This window comes from Epinephelus fuscoguttatus, linkage group LG9 (genome assembly GCF_011397635.1).
Source record: "Epinephelus fuscoguttatus linkage group LG9, E.fuscoguttatus.final_Chr_v1".
In the NCBI taxonomy this organism is placed as follows: domain Eukaryota; kingdom Metazoa; phylum Chordata; class Actinopteri; order Perciformes; family Serranidae; genus Epinephelus; species Epinephelus fuscoguttatus.
In genome coordinates, this window is record NC_064760.1 from 10,700,251 (window position 1) to 10,715,238 (window position 14,988).

The window sequence follows — 14,988 nt, forward strand, 5'->3', positions numbered from 1 at the left end:
CACAGGAGCAGAGTGCGAGTAGCAAACAGCGACCACCATGACGGGGGGGGGGTGCAGGAGGAGGAAGATGCCACCACATATGAACGCGAGCATGCGATTACACATCACACGAGCGCGCGTCACGAACATAAATAACACGAAAGTCGTCGGTCACAAAACACGGCAAACACTCCCACTTACCGTTTGGCTTTGTCACCTGTCAATTCCTCAGGAAACTGGAGGCAGTGAAGCTGACACAGTGTAGTAATCGTTAACAGAGCCTTCCAGACCAGCCGCTGTCTTTCTTTCCCATGCTGCTCTCCGCTCTCTCCTCTGTTGAATCAATTTGGTGAAAAGTTACATCTCGGCAAATTGCCAATTTTTCTTTTTTTTTTTTTTTTGTCTCTCACCGCGCCCGCTTTGTTGTTATTTTCAGTGTGTATATGGCTGCTGCTGCCCTTTCGCCTCAGCTCGGGATGCCCAAGATGGAGGCTTGCGTGGTACCTGTCATGCAACATGCGCAGTAGCGGCTGTGCACGGAGCCGGAGAGCATCAGTCCTCCCATCATCATCATCAGCAGCAGCAGCAGCAACACGGACAGCCGCCCTCCGCCTCCACCTCCACAGACACAGCCGCTGCTAAACGCCGGGAAATAAAGAAATGCTCTCATTTACGTGATGGGAGCAAACGCCTCAGTATTTATGGCAATGTCTGTGTGGTATTTATCGGCAGATGGACGTGAACAGTGAGGGCTGAATAGACAATAAAGCAGAGACAGTAAAATTATGGATGCAATATAGTTCAGGCCCAGGCGGTATAGGCTGCTGGCTTCCTCTGGTATTTATTATTGATAATTCTGTGGTATTCAAACACCAGAATCATCTTACATGGACTCATTTATTATGTAGTTTAGGCTATTAGATCATCTTAATATTAAAGTGAATAAGAAAATGATTAAAAAAAAAAGTACACATCTGTATTTTTAGATCATATTTTAAGGTATGGTTTCGTACATACATGGGCGGATCATGAGACAACGGGCCCCTGAGCACAAAGACACAAAAGGCCCCACCACCTCTTATACATAGGAACAAGACACACACAATTTGTAAAGGTTTTGCCTTTTTTTCTTCTTCGTCTTTGCTGTTTTGCATCTTTTTGTAGTCAATTTATGTCTTCTTGTGGTTGTTTAGTGTCTCTTTGCAGTTCGTTTGAATCTTTTCTGTGATTTTTAAAAATGTTTCAGTCTCTTCTCAGTCAGTAGGTGTTCATTTGAGTGACATTTAATGAGGAAATGACCAACCTGTACTTTTTTTCTGACCATACCTCAAGGTATATTAGCATACATACATGGGCTGATCATGAGACAATGGGCCCATGGGCACAGATACACAAAGGCCCCACCACCTCTCGTACATAGGGGCAAGGTCCACACTTTGTGGTGGTTTCCCCTCTTTTTTGTATTCATTTATTTTTAATTTGCTGTTTTGTGTCTCTTGGTGGTCATTTTTATGTCTCCTTGTGAATGTATTGTGTCTCTTTGTAGTCGGTTTGAGTCTCTTTGCAGTTCCTTTGAATCTTTTCTGTGATTTTTTTTCTTTTTTTATTCTCTTCTCAGTCAGTAGATGTTAACTTGAGTGACATTTAATGAGGAAAAAATGACCAGCCTGTAAACCTGTTTTTGACCATATGTCAAGGTATATTTACATACATACATGGGCGGGTCAAAGTGACAATAGGCCCCTGGGCACAGATACACAAAAGGCCCCACCACCTCTCATACAAAGGAGCAAGACACACACATTCTCTGGTGGTTTTGTAGTTGCTGTGCATTTTTTATTTATTTTATTTTTTAGTTTTTTTGTCTCCTTGTGGTTGTTTTGTGTTTCTCTGTAGCTCAGTTAAGTGTCTATGAGGTCGTTTGAGTGTCTTTGTAGTTCCTATGAATCTTTTTTGTGTGATTTTCTAATTTTTTTTTTATCCCTTCCAAGTCAGTACGTGTTAATTTAAGTGTTATTTGATGAGAAAATGACCAAGAAAAAAACAGCACCAACCTCTAATTGTTTAACCATACATCAAAGTATATTTTCACACATACTGTAACCCGCTGCCTCTGCACACCAGTCACCAGACTCCCTCTACATCTCCCCTGGACTGTGCATTGTGATTTTACTTTATAGTTGTGGTGGAGTGTTGTGCAGAGAGAAGGAGGCACCTGAAGGAGGGTTCGGGATTGTGGTTGAGGTGTCGACTGCAGTTTATTTCACAGTAACACTCAGTAACACTCAGTAACGTCTCTGCTGCTCTCTATCACAGTGGCTGCTGGCATCACATCTTCAACAAAATCCTCAACCTTGCAGAGCAAGAGAAAATAAACTTTTTAAAAGAAATAAATCTCTTTTTCCACTCAATAATTAACATTTAAAAATAATACATAAATGAAAAAAAACCACAACTGTCAAGTTAAACTAAGTAAGACTCTGAAATAATAAATTACCAACGTAACATACATTTTCAAATGAGCTTAACAACTAACAGAAAAGCTAATGCTCGTCCTGCCGGGCTAACAGTCAACTCCTCTATAGCATGCTAGTTTCACCTCAATAACATCATCAAACAGTAAAAATACACGGTTAATTTATATTCAAACTCATGGCGGACTTTAGTCTGATATGTCAATTAACAGTAAAAGTGAACAAATTAACAAAAAGGGTGGTTTCAGTGCTGATAGTCTTATCTATAGCAGGATGCCGTTACATTTCTTACCTTGCTGCGCAAGAAAAACACTAATTGAAAAAAACATGGCGTCCTAAACGGAGCAAATTCAAAGCTACGGTGTCCTACCAGGGACAAACTGTGAACTGCCGCGTTTGATGCGAAATATACGGCGCAACAGCACCTCCTACTGGTTTAAATAGGTAGCTGCCTAAATACACATACCGCCACCCATAGACATATATACATATGTATATATGTCTATGCCGCCACCTCTCTTACTTAGCACACACTTTGTGGTGGATTTGCCTCTTTTTTTTTATGCTATTTTTGTCCCTCTGTGGTAATTTTGTGTTTGGTCATTTTGTGTATCCTTGTGGTTGTAATTTTTTTGTCTCTCTGGGTTAATTTAGTGTCTTTTTTTGGTCATTCTGTGTCTCGTTGCAGTTCAGTGGTCTTTTTCGGTCTCTTCGAAGTGATTTTGTTCTTGTTTTTTTGTTGTTTTGTGTCTCTTTGTGGTTGTTTTATCTGTTTTGTAGGTATTCTTTGTCTCTTTACAGTTCTTCAGCATCTCTTCGTTGTTTTTTTGTGTCTCTTTGAAATCATTTTGAGCCTTTTTTGCGTCATTTTCTGTCTCTTTGCAGTTGTTTTGCCTTGTTTTCGTGGTTATTTTCCACTTTTTGCAGTCTGTTTGCATTTTTTGCGGCCTTTTTAAATCTCTTCCTGGTTAGTAGGTGTGAAGGCCCGAGGGTTGCCTGATATTTCGTGCCCCTGGGCCTGTGCGTGGTAGGCCTGTTCAGTTATCCATCCATGCATGCATAGGCCTAATCATGATAGAAATTATATACCTACTTTACTGATGTGTCTCCAAATATAACTGATCCAAACAAACATTTAACATTTAAATATATATATTTTAGAGAGAAATCTGTCATCTCAAGGTGCATTAACTGGCTGTTATAGGAGCTCTCAGTCATATCTCATAGCTCTCATTATCATCAAAGTCAGTGCTTAGAAAATAAATCAAATTTAGTCATCTATGACTGCATGACAACTGGGCCAACTACATCTGCTGATGAGGATACTGTGATATAACTGAAAGCTCCAGAGCAGCTACTAAATGGTGCAGAAACTGTTGCCTCAACGGCTGTTTCTAAGGTCAATAACTCACTGTCACACATGTGTCAATATAGGAGTCATGATGTGTTTTTAATCTTGGTGGTGGGTGACCTTCTTGTTTACATATGGCTCGGTGCTTGTGAATTTACTGAAGTACAGAAAACCTACAGTGTGAGTGATAAATGAATGGATGGCTTACATTAGAAGCTTGAAAAATATTTGGCAAATGACCAAAGAGTTACAGGCTCACCAAGTAGTATCGCTTATTATGGTCTCATCATCGATTTTATATAAAGTCTGTGAGTTAAAGGGATTTTATGATGCATGCAGTGGGCTTTTATGCGACACATGATTGATGTTCGTCTTAAGTACAAAGTATTCTGTAGGGAGCTGAGCTTCCTGCTGCTGGTGAGTAAAATCTCAAGATGTCTTTCTACTTTAGAAACTGGAGGCTGAGAGGCTCGACAAACAAAAACAGTGAAATACTGCTCACTCTGTCTTGTCTTGCGCGTGTGTATTAGGCATAGATAAGCTCAGTGTAATGTCGGCAACTGCTCATATGATGGAGTTCAGCCACATGCTGTTGATTCAATCTTTAAAAACTCGTTTAGGAGGATTACCCTGCCTCCTTCTTCACCTAAGGGAATTTAATTTTCAAAATAGAGGTTGTGTCAATATGATTTAATAAAATTTAGAGGAATCAAATTGTGAAGGAAGAAGGTGGATTATAGGAAGCAAAGGACCCGTCCAAACCCAGTCAGCATCAGGGTAACAGAGGTGGACCTGACTCTCCACATAGACAGTAAGATGGGCTGGACTAAAAACACAGAACCTCTGTACAAGAAAGGTCAGAGCCACTTGTTTCTCCTCCTTATTTAATGTCTGCAGAGCCATGTTGGAGGTGCACCTTGCTGCCTTAACTCTTGGTGGCATAGATTCAACAAGGTGCTGGAAACATTCCTCAGAGATTTGGGTCCATATTGACATGATGACATCACACAGTTGCTGCAGATTTGTCAGCTGCACACCCATGATGTGAATCTCCCGTTCCCCCACATCCCAAAGGTGCTCTATTGGATTGAGATCTGGTGACTGCGGAGGCCACTGGAGTACAGTGAACTCATTGTCATGTTCAAGAAACCAGTTTGAGATGATTTGAGCTTTGTGACATGGTGCGTTATCCTGCTGGAAGTAGCCATCAGAAGATGGGTACACTGTGGTCATAAAGGGATGGACACGGTCAGCAACAACACTCAGGTAGGCTGTGGTGTTTAAATGATGCTCAGTTGGTACTAAGAAAATCTCCCCCACACCATTACACCACCAGCAGCAGCCTGAACCATTGATGCAAGGCAAGATGGATCCATGCTTTCATGTTGTTTACACCAAATTCTGACCCTACCATCTGAATGTGGCAGCAGAAATCCAGACTCATCAGACCAGGCAATGTTTTTCCAATCTTCTATTGTCCAGTTTTGGTGAGCCTGTGTGAACTGTAGCCTCAGTTTCCTGTTGTTAGCTGACAGGAGTGGCACCTGGTGTGGTCTTCTGCTGCTGTAGCCCATCTGCTTCAAGGTTCAATGTGTTGTTGGTTCAGAGATGGTCTTCTGCAGACCTTGGTTGTAACTGGTGGTTATTTGAGTTACTGTTACCTTTCTATCATCTTGAATCACCTTTCTTCCCCATTCTGATGCTCAGTTTGAACTTCAGCAGGTCGTCTTGACAATGTCTACATGCCTAAATGCATTGAGTTGCTGCTACTTTATTGCTAAGCACTTGTGTTAACTTTACTCCTTATACACTTTACATCTTACTCTGCTCTTTTTATTCTTGTGTTGTTGGAGCATTTCTCTCACAAGAATCTCCTTTAAGGTTAATGAAGTTTTATCTTATCTTAAGCCCTGAATACAATTAATGTAATTTCTGGACAAGAAAGGCATGCAGAGCACATTTCTATTACTACTGTAGCTGCGAAGACTTATGTGTTGTCACACTTTTATTCAAATGAAAACAAAGCCTTTGACAGAGGGAGAATCGCACAAGTGTTGCTACTAAACATCTTTTTTTTTTTTTTCACCGTGTGCTGCTAAGTAACATGTTTTCAATTCAGAAGTGATGGATAGTTCTTTAACTGAACCCAGAGAAGCTTCATGGACAAAACTTCAGATCAGTGACAAGATAAATCGCCTGGAAGGAGAAGAAGAAGCAGATGTCATACTCTGTTAAAGTGAATGAGACTTCAATGTAAATCATGAAGGATAAGGATGAAAGGCCGCGGGACGGATGGGATGAGAATATTTTGAACTGTGTGTGTGCAAAGTGAACTTGATGTCAGATTTGGAATAATTCTGATGAATGGGAACATCAAGCATTTTTTGTGGGTAAACAAATAAAAAGAAAATGCTAAATAGAAGTTATTATTTGTAAAACGTGTTTTTATTGTTCATGGCATCTGATGTGAACTCCTCTAAGGGAGCTACACATTAAACCTCTTTTCCTTGCCAGCGTAGCTATCATTCTAATTACAGATGATATTTTTTCTGTCAGCCTCTTAACCAACACCCTCTGCCCAGAATAAAATGGTTTTCCTGAACTTTTTTATGACAGTCCTGATCCTGATCTCCTCTGACATTTAAATTAACATCAAAATTACATCAAGTGATACTGAAATAAATTTACTGACTCAACTGTTTTTCCAGTTTTCTTCTAAATTTACTGTGGTGCTTTGTTTTCTCGCAGCTGCTGTTGCATTGAGACTGGACTGTTTCACACTGATAGAATTGTGAGGCTTTGTGCTTTTACATTATGCATACTCTGTTAAAGTTGAGGAAGAATTCAACTGGATGCTGTCCTAAATATGGGGACAGCCAGACTTTATTTGGGTCGCTGCTTACTAAAGGGATACTTTGCCAATTTTCAACCAGATTTATCATAAGAGTGTGGGTAGTTTTTGTGAATGAAATGAAAAGTCCCTCCATCTCATCCACCGGTGTCCAAATCTGTATGTATCAAATTACCCAGAGCTGGCTACATCTTGTTTAGCACTCTGCTAACTTGATATGATGATATAACCATGCGGCTCTTCTAGACTTTCCAAATGTCAGATTGAATGTACTCACTGATTTACAGACGTCTCTTTCTTAATTAGTCAATGGGAAAACCTCTTTTTGGGCCCAGTGAAATCACACAATGGGCTTGGGATTTATTTCCACTGTTTGGCCAATACCAAAATTGGCTACAAAATCCGACGTACTATCTGCAAACGTGTCATGTAGCAGATTAGGGCGGTTGCTCAAACTGCAGATTATACTTCCACATTTCATATGCCAGCCACCATCCATGCATGCATTTTCATCCACTTATCCGGGGCCGGGTCATGGGGCCAGCAGACCAAGCAAAGCACCCCAGACGTCCCTCTCCCCAGCAATGCTTTCCAGCTCCTCCTGGGGGACCCAAGGTGTTCCCAGGCCAGAGGAGATATGTAATCCCACCAGTGTAATCCCACCACCATGGACACAAAAAGTTTAGAAGTGGATTGAGAAAGAGACACCTGCCCCTCTTTGTCTCAAACTTAGACCAAACTGTAAAACAAGGTAGTGATTATCAAATATTAACCAATATTCTGTTAATGTGCTGCCTATTTCTCCATTACTATGTCTTCAAAACATTTTTTAGTGCACTGTTTGGCTGTAATATGAGAGTTTGTGAACAGGTAGCTGGTGCCACACTGTTTCCTGTATTAAGAAAATGAAGCACCTACCAAATATGAACCAAGATTCTGTTACTGTGCTGCCTATTTTACATGTTTTCAGTAACATATTTTAGCTTACTGTTTAACTGTAATTCAAGATCACTTGTTATGAGCCGTATCGTTTTATGTGGAAAAACAGCCAGGTTCGCATTACATCACCCACCAGCAGGAGCATTTATCGGTCTAGGGCAGTGCAGTGCATTCTGGGATTTGTAGGTCCTCTACCTCTTGCGCAAAAGCGGATGCCACAGCACTTTTCCTCTGTTTTCTCCAATCATGCGGCACTAAGTATTTGTGTCTTTCTTTTGCATAGACAGCTCAGTTGTGTGAAACAACCATTGTTCCAGCAGTGAAATACTTCTTTGTGGGATTTAAAAATGTGCTATGATTGTTTTATCTATTTCAAAATGTGCATATAAATAGATAAAAGTAATTTGTAGAAGAATAAATTCTGTTGGCTCGAGAGAAAAAAGGCCTTTAGTTTCTGAATCAGCAGCTTCATTACAGCAGCACAGTGAACAGAACATTGACATGTTCAGGTAAGGGCATCTTCGTACTTGCTGAGTTCTCCCTTTAGCTATTGATCTTTCTCCTCTGTTGCTGCTTCCACTACCTGACCTGTGAACTAAACATGTACGCAGCCATATTATACATGTTAGAACTGAAGCACTTCAGGCAGATCTGCTGCATTTTCAGCAACACAACCCAGTGCATGCTATCAAACTGCACGCATTAGGTATGCATACTTCATAAATTCAAAAGGTAAGAGTGAACATATGCACAGAGTTTCAGGCTTGCACATGTTCAGCCTCAGTCAGTTTATCACAGCTCAGTGCTGGGCTCCAGTGGAGTACCGTATTGATTAAGTTTGGCAGTATAGATTTGACCTCTGCATCATTAAATAAGCAGATTGCCATAATGGAATCTGACTCCTCCCCGTCAGCAGATGTTCAGTATAAGTGCAACACTAACTAAGATTATGATGGAGGCATCGAGCCAGAAAGCTGTGCAGCAGGAGAGTTCCCTCCCAGTGTTTTTGGACTCCACTCAGGTGTAAAGAGGGAAATCCTATCGCTGCAAGAGGCTCGAGAACATTTTATAAATGATACACAGACTGAAAATGAGACTGTTTTTTGCTGAAATTCATGGGAAACAAACAGTGATTTGCTCGCAACATAACAGCCAAATTCCTGACATATTATATCATAACACTGCTTGAGATTACTTTTTTCTTTCTCCCACATTTATATCACTCTAACATCAGAGTAAAACACATACATTCAAATGAGGAATGCTTTTTCCCCCTCAGCTTGCACTATCACACTGCAGCCTTCCTCCCCGTCTCATTTTCAGAGCAGCATCCAGGAGCAATAACAAATAGAGTCAGACAGCATCCCAAAAGTAACAAGTGAATCTAAATTGAATTCAGTTCAGGTTCTGCTGTGAAACACTGGCTGCAGACAAATGTAATGGATAAATGCATCAGACAAGAATATCTGTGTTTTGGTGTAATTAATGGGTAGAGCACAGGGCTGACATGCTGAATTCAGCCTAAACCAGCCCACTGGGGCCACATGTACAAGTGTACAGTGAAAACTGTGCACTCCAGAGAGACACTGGAGAGAGATAGAGAGATAGAGATGTATATAGATGTATCTAAATACATATACTTATATCTGTACATAGTAGTGAAATGTTTATTTCCACTTTGCTCAGCTTTATTGTCCTTGTTCTAGCTGTATGTCTATTTCTATGTATGTACAGTTAGAGTATACAAAACCAGCATCAGATTCTCTTTATGTGTACACACTCACTTGGCCATTAAAAGACGATTCTGATTCTTCTAAATGATTAAGGCTTAATGTGGCTAGTTGATATCAGTTACCTGAATTGTATAGTGTAAACACAAAATTAAAGTATGTCACTTTATACCTCTCCTCCACCACATCTCCATCGCATCTGAGATTATAGTTTTTGGAGCCAAGGAGGAACAATCAAAAGTTGTCGTACAGCTTTAATTGGTGGTGTTAAAAACCCGAACCAAGCCAGAAATCTGTCATGTGTAGTCATGTATCAGACAATTCATGTGTAAGAGTTACAAAGTCAGCTTACTATCACCTTAAAGGGATGGTGCACCCAAAAATGAAAATTCAGCCATTATCTACTCACCCATATGCCAATGGAGGCTCAGGTGAAGTTTTAGAGTCTTCACAACACTTGCGGAGATCCCAGGGGAGAGGGGATAGCAACACAACTCCACCTAATGCAAGCTGATGGCGCCCCAGATTAAAACGTCCAAAAACACATAACTGAAACCACAAATATCTCCATACTGCTCGTCCATAGTGATCCAAGTGTCCTGAGGCCCCGACATAAAAAGTTGTTTGGAAAAACGTCATTTGAACTCTGTTTTTAGCCTCATTGTAGCCTGTAGCTCTAACTGCCTCTCTGAAGACCGCACTCAGCGTGTGTGCACTTGAGTGAGACCGTGAGACATGGGCACCGCGTTCATGTGTGTTCACGTGCTTTCGCTGGTGTCGCACGCAAGCGTGCACATGTGAGCGTGGTGCAGAGAGAGGCAGTTAGAGCTACAGGCTGTGTTAAAAACAGAGTTCAAATGACGTTTCTGATGAATCTGGGGCGCCGCAAGCCTGCATTAGGCGGAGTTGTGCTGCTACCCCCTCTCCCTTTGGATCTCCGTAAGTGTTGTGAGGACTCTAAAACTTCACCTGAGCCTTCACCTCAGCATATGGGTGAGTAGATAATGGCTGAATTTTCATTTTTGGGTGCACTATCCCTTTAAGAACACATCAGTGATAAAAGGACTGACGTCTCTGCAGGATTTGGAAGGACTCATCCATGTATTTATCTTCAGTAGACTTGACCACTGTAACGGTGTCTTTACAGGACTCCCTTAAAAATGAATCAGACAACAGCAGCTGATTCAGAACTCTCCTGCATGAGTCCTCACTAAGACCAAGAAAGTGACTTATATCACTCCAGTTCTGAGGTTTTTACACTAGCCTCCTGTCTGTCAGAAAATCAGTTTTAAAATACTGCTGTTGGTTCATTAAGCACTAAATGGTTTAGGGCCTAAATACATTTCTGACCTTCTGCTGCAGTATGAACCAACCAGACCTCTCAGGTCTTCCACGACAGGTCTACTTTGTATCAACAGAGTCAAGACTGAACATGGAGGAGCAGCATTTAGTGTTTATCCACCACATACGTATGTACAAACTCCTGGAAAAGAACAAAGTCCTCAGAGTAGATTTTACTAGTAATGCTTCAGTACTTGAGTAAAATTTTGAATGCAGCTCTTTTTTTTAAAGATTATTTTTGGGGCCTTTAATGACAGGACACTTTGAAGTGTGAAGGGGGAGAGAGAGAGTGGGCAGCATGCAGCATAGGGCCATAGGCTGAAATCAAACCCCTGGCCACTGCGATAAGGACACTGCCTTTATACATGGTGTACCCTTTCTAACCACTGATCAGCTGGGCACCCTGAATGCGGCTCTTTCACATGGAGTGTTTTCATGTTGTGGTATCGCTACTATTACTGATCTGATCTTAACTTATCAAGGCAATCATGTTGCTGTGACCCATTGTAGCAATGAAGCTCCAGCAAAAGTTCAGTCAGGGAGACAACACTTTTTCACTCCTTACACACATGCTCACGCTCTATCTCCGGCTGTCAATGTATAGGGCAGTACACTGTCAATCCGGTCATCAGCTGTTCTAAAGCTGATCCACACTCAACCAACAGAACAGTGAGCCAACCTCTCCGTCAACCTATCATCTTACTGCTCCTCATTTTAAATATTGTTCTTTTTCTGCCTGCACTCCTTTCATGCTGCTGCTTTGCGTACCCTCCACCTTCCCATCACCACTTAGTCCTCTCTATAATATATATTGCCCCCCCAATAATCTTCAAATATGCTAAAAATGTTAGAGTACCCAGAGAGGGGGGCGCACGGCAGATTTGGTCCATCCCACTCTTGACTCCATGGTTGCAGTCCTGCTGTGACTGCCACTCAGGAACAATGTAACCAATGTCAAATTTCCTTTCAAAATAAATCAACCTACAGTTGAGTACAACAACACAATAAATCCAGATTATCAGCAGCCAAATCTAAAACACTGCAGATTATTTTTTCCTAAATTCAGAGGAAGCTCTTAGTGTCCAGCCCTATTTCAGAAGCAGCAGGTTCTCATCATGATTATTGTTTGGGGTTTCTGAGTCATACTCAACTGTTCTTCTATAAATGGCAGCTACAATCCAGGCACTGAAAAACAACTGTACAACATCCCATTCTTTTTTATTGATGGGTGTTTTAAGAGCTGGAAATTACACATGCTCGAAAGTGAAAGGTCCAGGTACCCCGGGGACGCTGAACAGGATGAGCAGATTAGAAAATGGACAGTAGAACAATAGAAGACATCATGTAAATGCCTTACCCGAGAAGTTAGTTGAATCATATGATGACATGATTTCCTGAGAAGAGACTGGAGTAAAAAACAGGTTGTCTAAAACTGAGTCATTTTCCACAGAGCCTGCAGAGGCATCAACAAGTGTTCAAGGGGTCCTGACTGTAGCCCTGAGGGGCACCACCAGGGGGCTCTGGTTTCAAGGCCAAGTGCAGCCAGGGGCAATTAATCACCAGGATGCCACACTTTTCACATCTCAAAGTTAAGCATCAGAGCGAGGTTTGTTTCAACACTGGGGGAAACACATGTGAAACTGGGGCTTTATGGGTCCTCTGCCATAAAATTTTGAGCATCAAACATTTAATTTCCTACATTTTGGTGAGTTTTTATGCACCAATATGTGCCTTCTCTGCATCAGTTTATAGTGTAAATTTCTTTAATTTTGTCCTCTGCCTCTTCCATGTTTGTAAAGGAAGGACAAAAGCACATGTACTCAGCACTGAGAAGGACATATTCTCTGTGTCCCCCCTTAAAAATCTGCACCTAAGCATCAGACTTCAATATCCCCACACCTTAACGACTCACTGATATATAAAAGTGTGTCCACGCAGTGAAGGACAGAGCACCCTCTGAGCAAACATTAGCATAACCTTGCGATTCAATGATAAGAACTCATCAGGCATAACAATGAATGTAAAAGACTTCAATTTTGTTTTAAATTCCGAGAATATGTGAGTCATTTCCCTCTAAATTCCTCTGCTGGCACATTTCCCACGACTCCTCTCAGGACCACACAGCGAAAGCTCCTGCTGCTGCTACAGGAGGTTTTTACCATTTAAATGAAGTCATCTCAAAGGCCTTTTTCCTCAAGCTGCAATAATAAGCTGCGATCTGGATGTCGCAAACATGTCGGCTCCCTTGTGTTTCACTTCATTTCACCTGGAACAAAACTGGTGTTTTGCAGACACTGTGACAGATGCGTCGTGTAACACGGACCGATCGGGAGAGGGCATTTGTTTGTTTGACAGTGTGTGTCCCGAAAAGGCAAGCAAGTCTAATGGGATTTAGCTGGGGGAGCCGACGACTGTGAATTCTCCATTGTATACATTTCCACCTCCAGTCTGCTCGGTGGACACACAGCCCTCCTGGCTGGCATGTCTCTGTATGCTAGCTGTGACCCAAAAGGTCTGCCTTGTTTCTAATTTCCTCTGTTTATTATATTTCTTTGTATCAAAGGCTCCACGCTTCACAAGACCACCGTGGAAGCGGCAATCAAATGTGGACAACGAGACAAAATACCCAGCTTTTACAGACAAAACCTCAAGGGGTGAATGAGTGTGTATGAGTATGTGTGTGCGTGTATGTGTGTGTGTGTGTGTGTGCGAACAAGAGAGGGATTCCACAATGTGAAGTGCTGACATCTGCTGCAGGCCCTTGCAGGGCTGGAATGTGATACTCTCCTTTACACAGAGGGCCTTGGCCCTTGCAGCAGGCACAAGAAGACCTCTATATGCCCCTCTCCACGGGGGCAACACACGTATGAAATGACTGTATCACTGCCCCATGCCTTCTTTTCCCAGCCATTAACTCTGATTAAAACCACAAAACCTTCCTTCATACCTTGATGCTGGGGAGATGGCTGCTCTGCTCTCTCTTTGAGGTGGTAGTTTCTGAGCTATGTGAGACTGGGGGTAAATTGCTGCAGCATTGCATCATGAGTCTGGCTCAATGGGTTCAATATGTCTCCGTCTCTCCTTTGATTGTTGTGTCTGTGCTGCAGCAGACTTACCATACAGTGGGGGGATACACTGGTGAATTTTGCCAACAATAGAAATGGGAGGAACCACATGAAACACAGTTGATGAGGTACAACAGTATGCCGGGCAGAAAGGAAATTGGGAACAGGAGGGAGTATTGTTCCAAGCGGTGTCTCTGCTTTGATATGACAAATTGAGAAGCTCTTAAACATTTCCTTCCACAGAAACATTTAGGCAGGATGCACAACAGTGTGTTGAGGAGTCTTGTGTGGGTACACATTCATCTTTCATCTCTCTATGGGGAAAATGAATCGAGGCTTTAAACAATCACTCCATTACAACGAGCTTACTTAGGCTTATTTTCTTGTGGAAAGTTTCCTTTTGAATGATGAAGCTCCTGATGTGGATATGGACTGTGGACTTCATTGTTTAACCATGTATATGTTACAAATTTGATGAACCATGATGCACTGGGCAAAAAATGTAAGCAGGCTGCAGGGGCCAGAATGATGTAGCCTAGCAGAAAAACTAAGGAGAAGATGTTTATGAACACGAATGCAGAGGGAGTGAATGTGATACACACAGTAGCATTTTTTATCTTTCCCCAGATAGACCAAATTGTCACAACAGAGTTTTCGTTTATACTGACATGTGATGAAACTCTCCAGAAAAAAACCTGATTCAAGTCATTTAAAATAATAGGTTGAATTTTGTCAGTTTTGGTGTGACGTGCAGAGTGTTGGGGGTATCAGCTGTAGAGATGTCTGCCTTCTCCCAAATATAATGGAACTAGATGGCACTACACTTGTGGTGCTCCAAGTATCAAAAATATATATTTAAAAAAACTCAGCAGCTATGTATCTTTACAGAAATCATGACCTGATTATTCCAGATAATCCACAGACCTTGCTGTGAACATTTTCATGTAGGAACTATTTTCTTTCTACCAGAGTGCATCTACTCATGGATGAGAGGCTGGTGCTCATGACAGCGTGAGATGTAAACATTAATGGCGCCCCCCTCGACTGAGCTGTACGTTTAGGTAGCTCAGTGGTTATAGGCATGGGCAGACTGTGAGGAAATGGGCCCCTGGGCACAGATATGCAAAGGGCCCCACCACCTCTCCTACACAGGAGGAAGACACAAAGATTTTTGGCTGGTTTTGTATCTCTTTGTAGTTATGCATCTTTTGGTGGTTTTGTGTCTCCTTGAGGTAATTTTGTGTCGTATTGAAGTAAT

The 14,988-nt window shown here is 41.7% G+C and overlaps 1 protein-coding gene across 2 annotated transcripts in view; it reads right to left on the minus strand.

The window, feature by feature from the left end:
• Positions 1 to 606, minus strand: part of glrbb (glycine receptor, beta b) — a 46,438-nt gene extending 45,832 nt beyond the window's left edge. The window contains exon 1 of one of the 2 annotated variants that reach the window (XM_049585129.1): positions 181 to 604. The gene's annotated coding sequence lies outside the window, so the exon portion shown is untranslated. Of the gene's footprint in view, positions 1 to 180 lie in introns of both variants that reach the window. The other variant, XM_049585130.1, reaches the window with a different exon arrangement.
• Between the last annotated feature and the right edge of the window lie 14,382 nt (positions 607 to 14,988).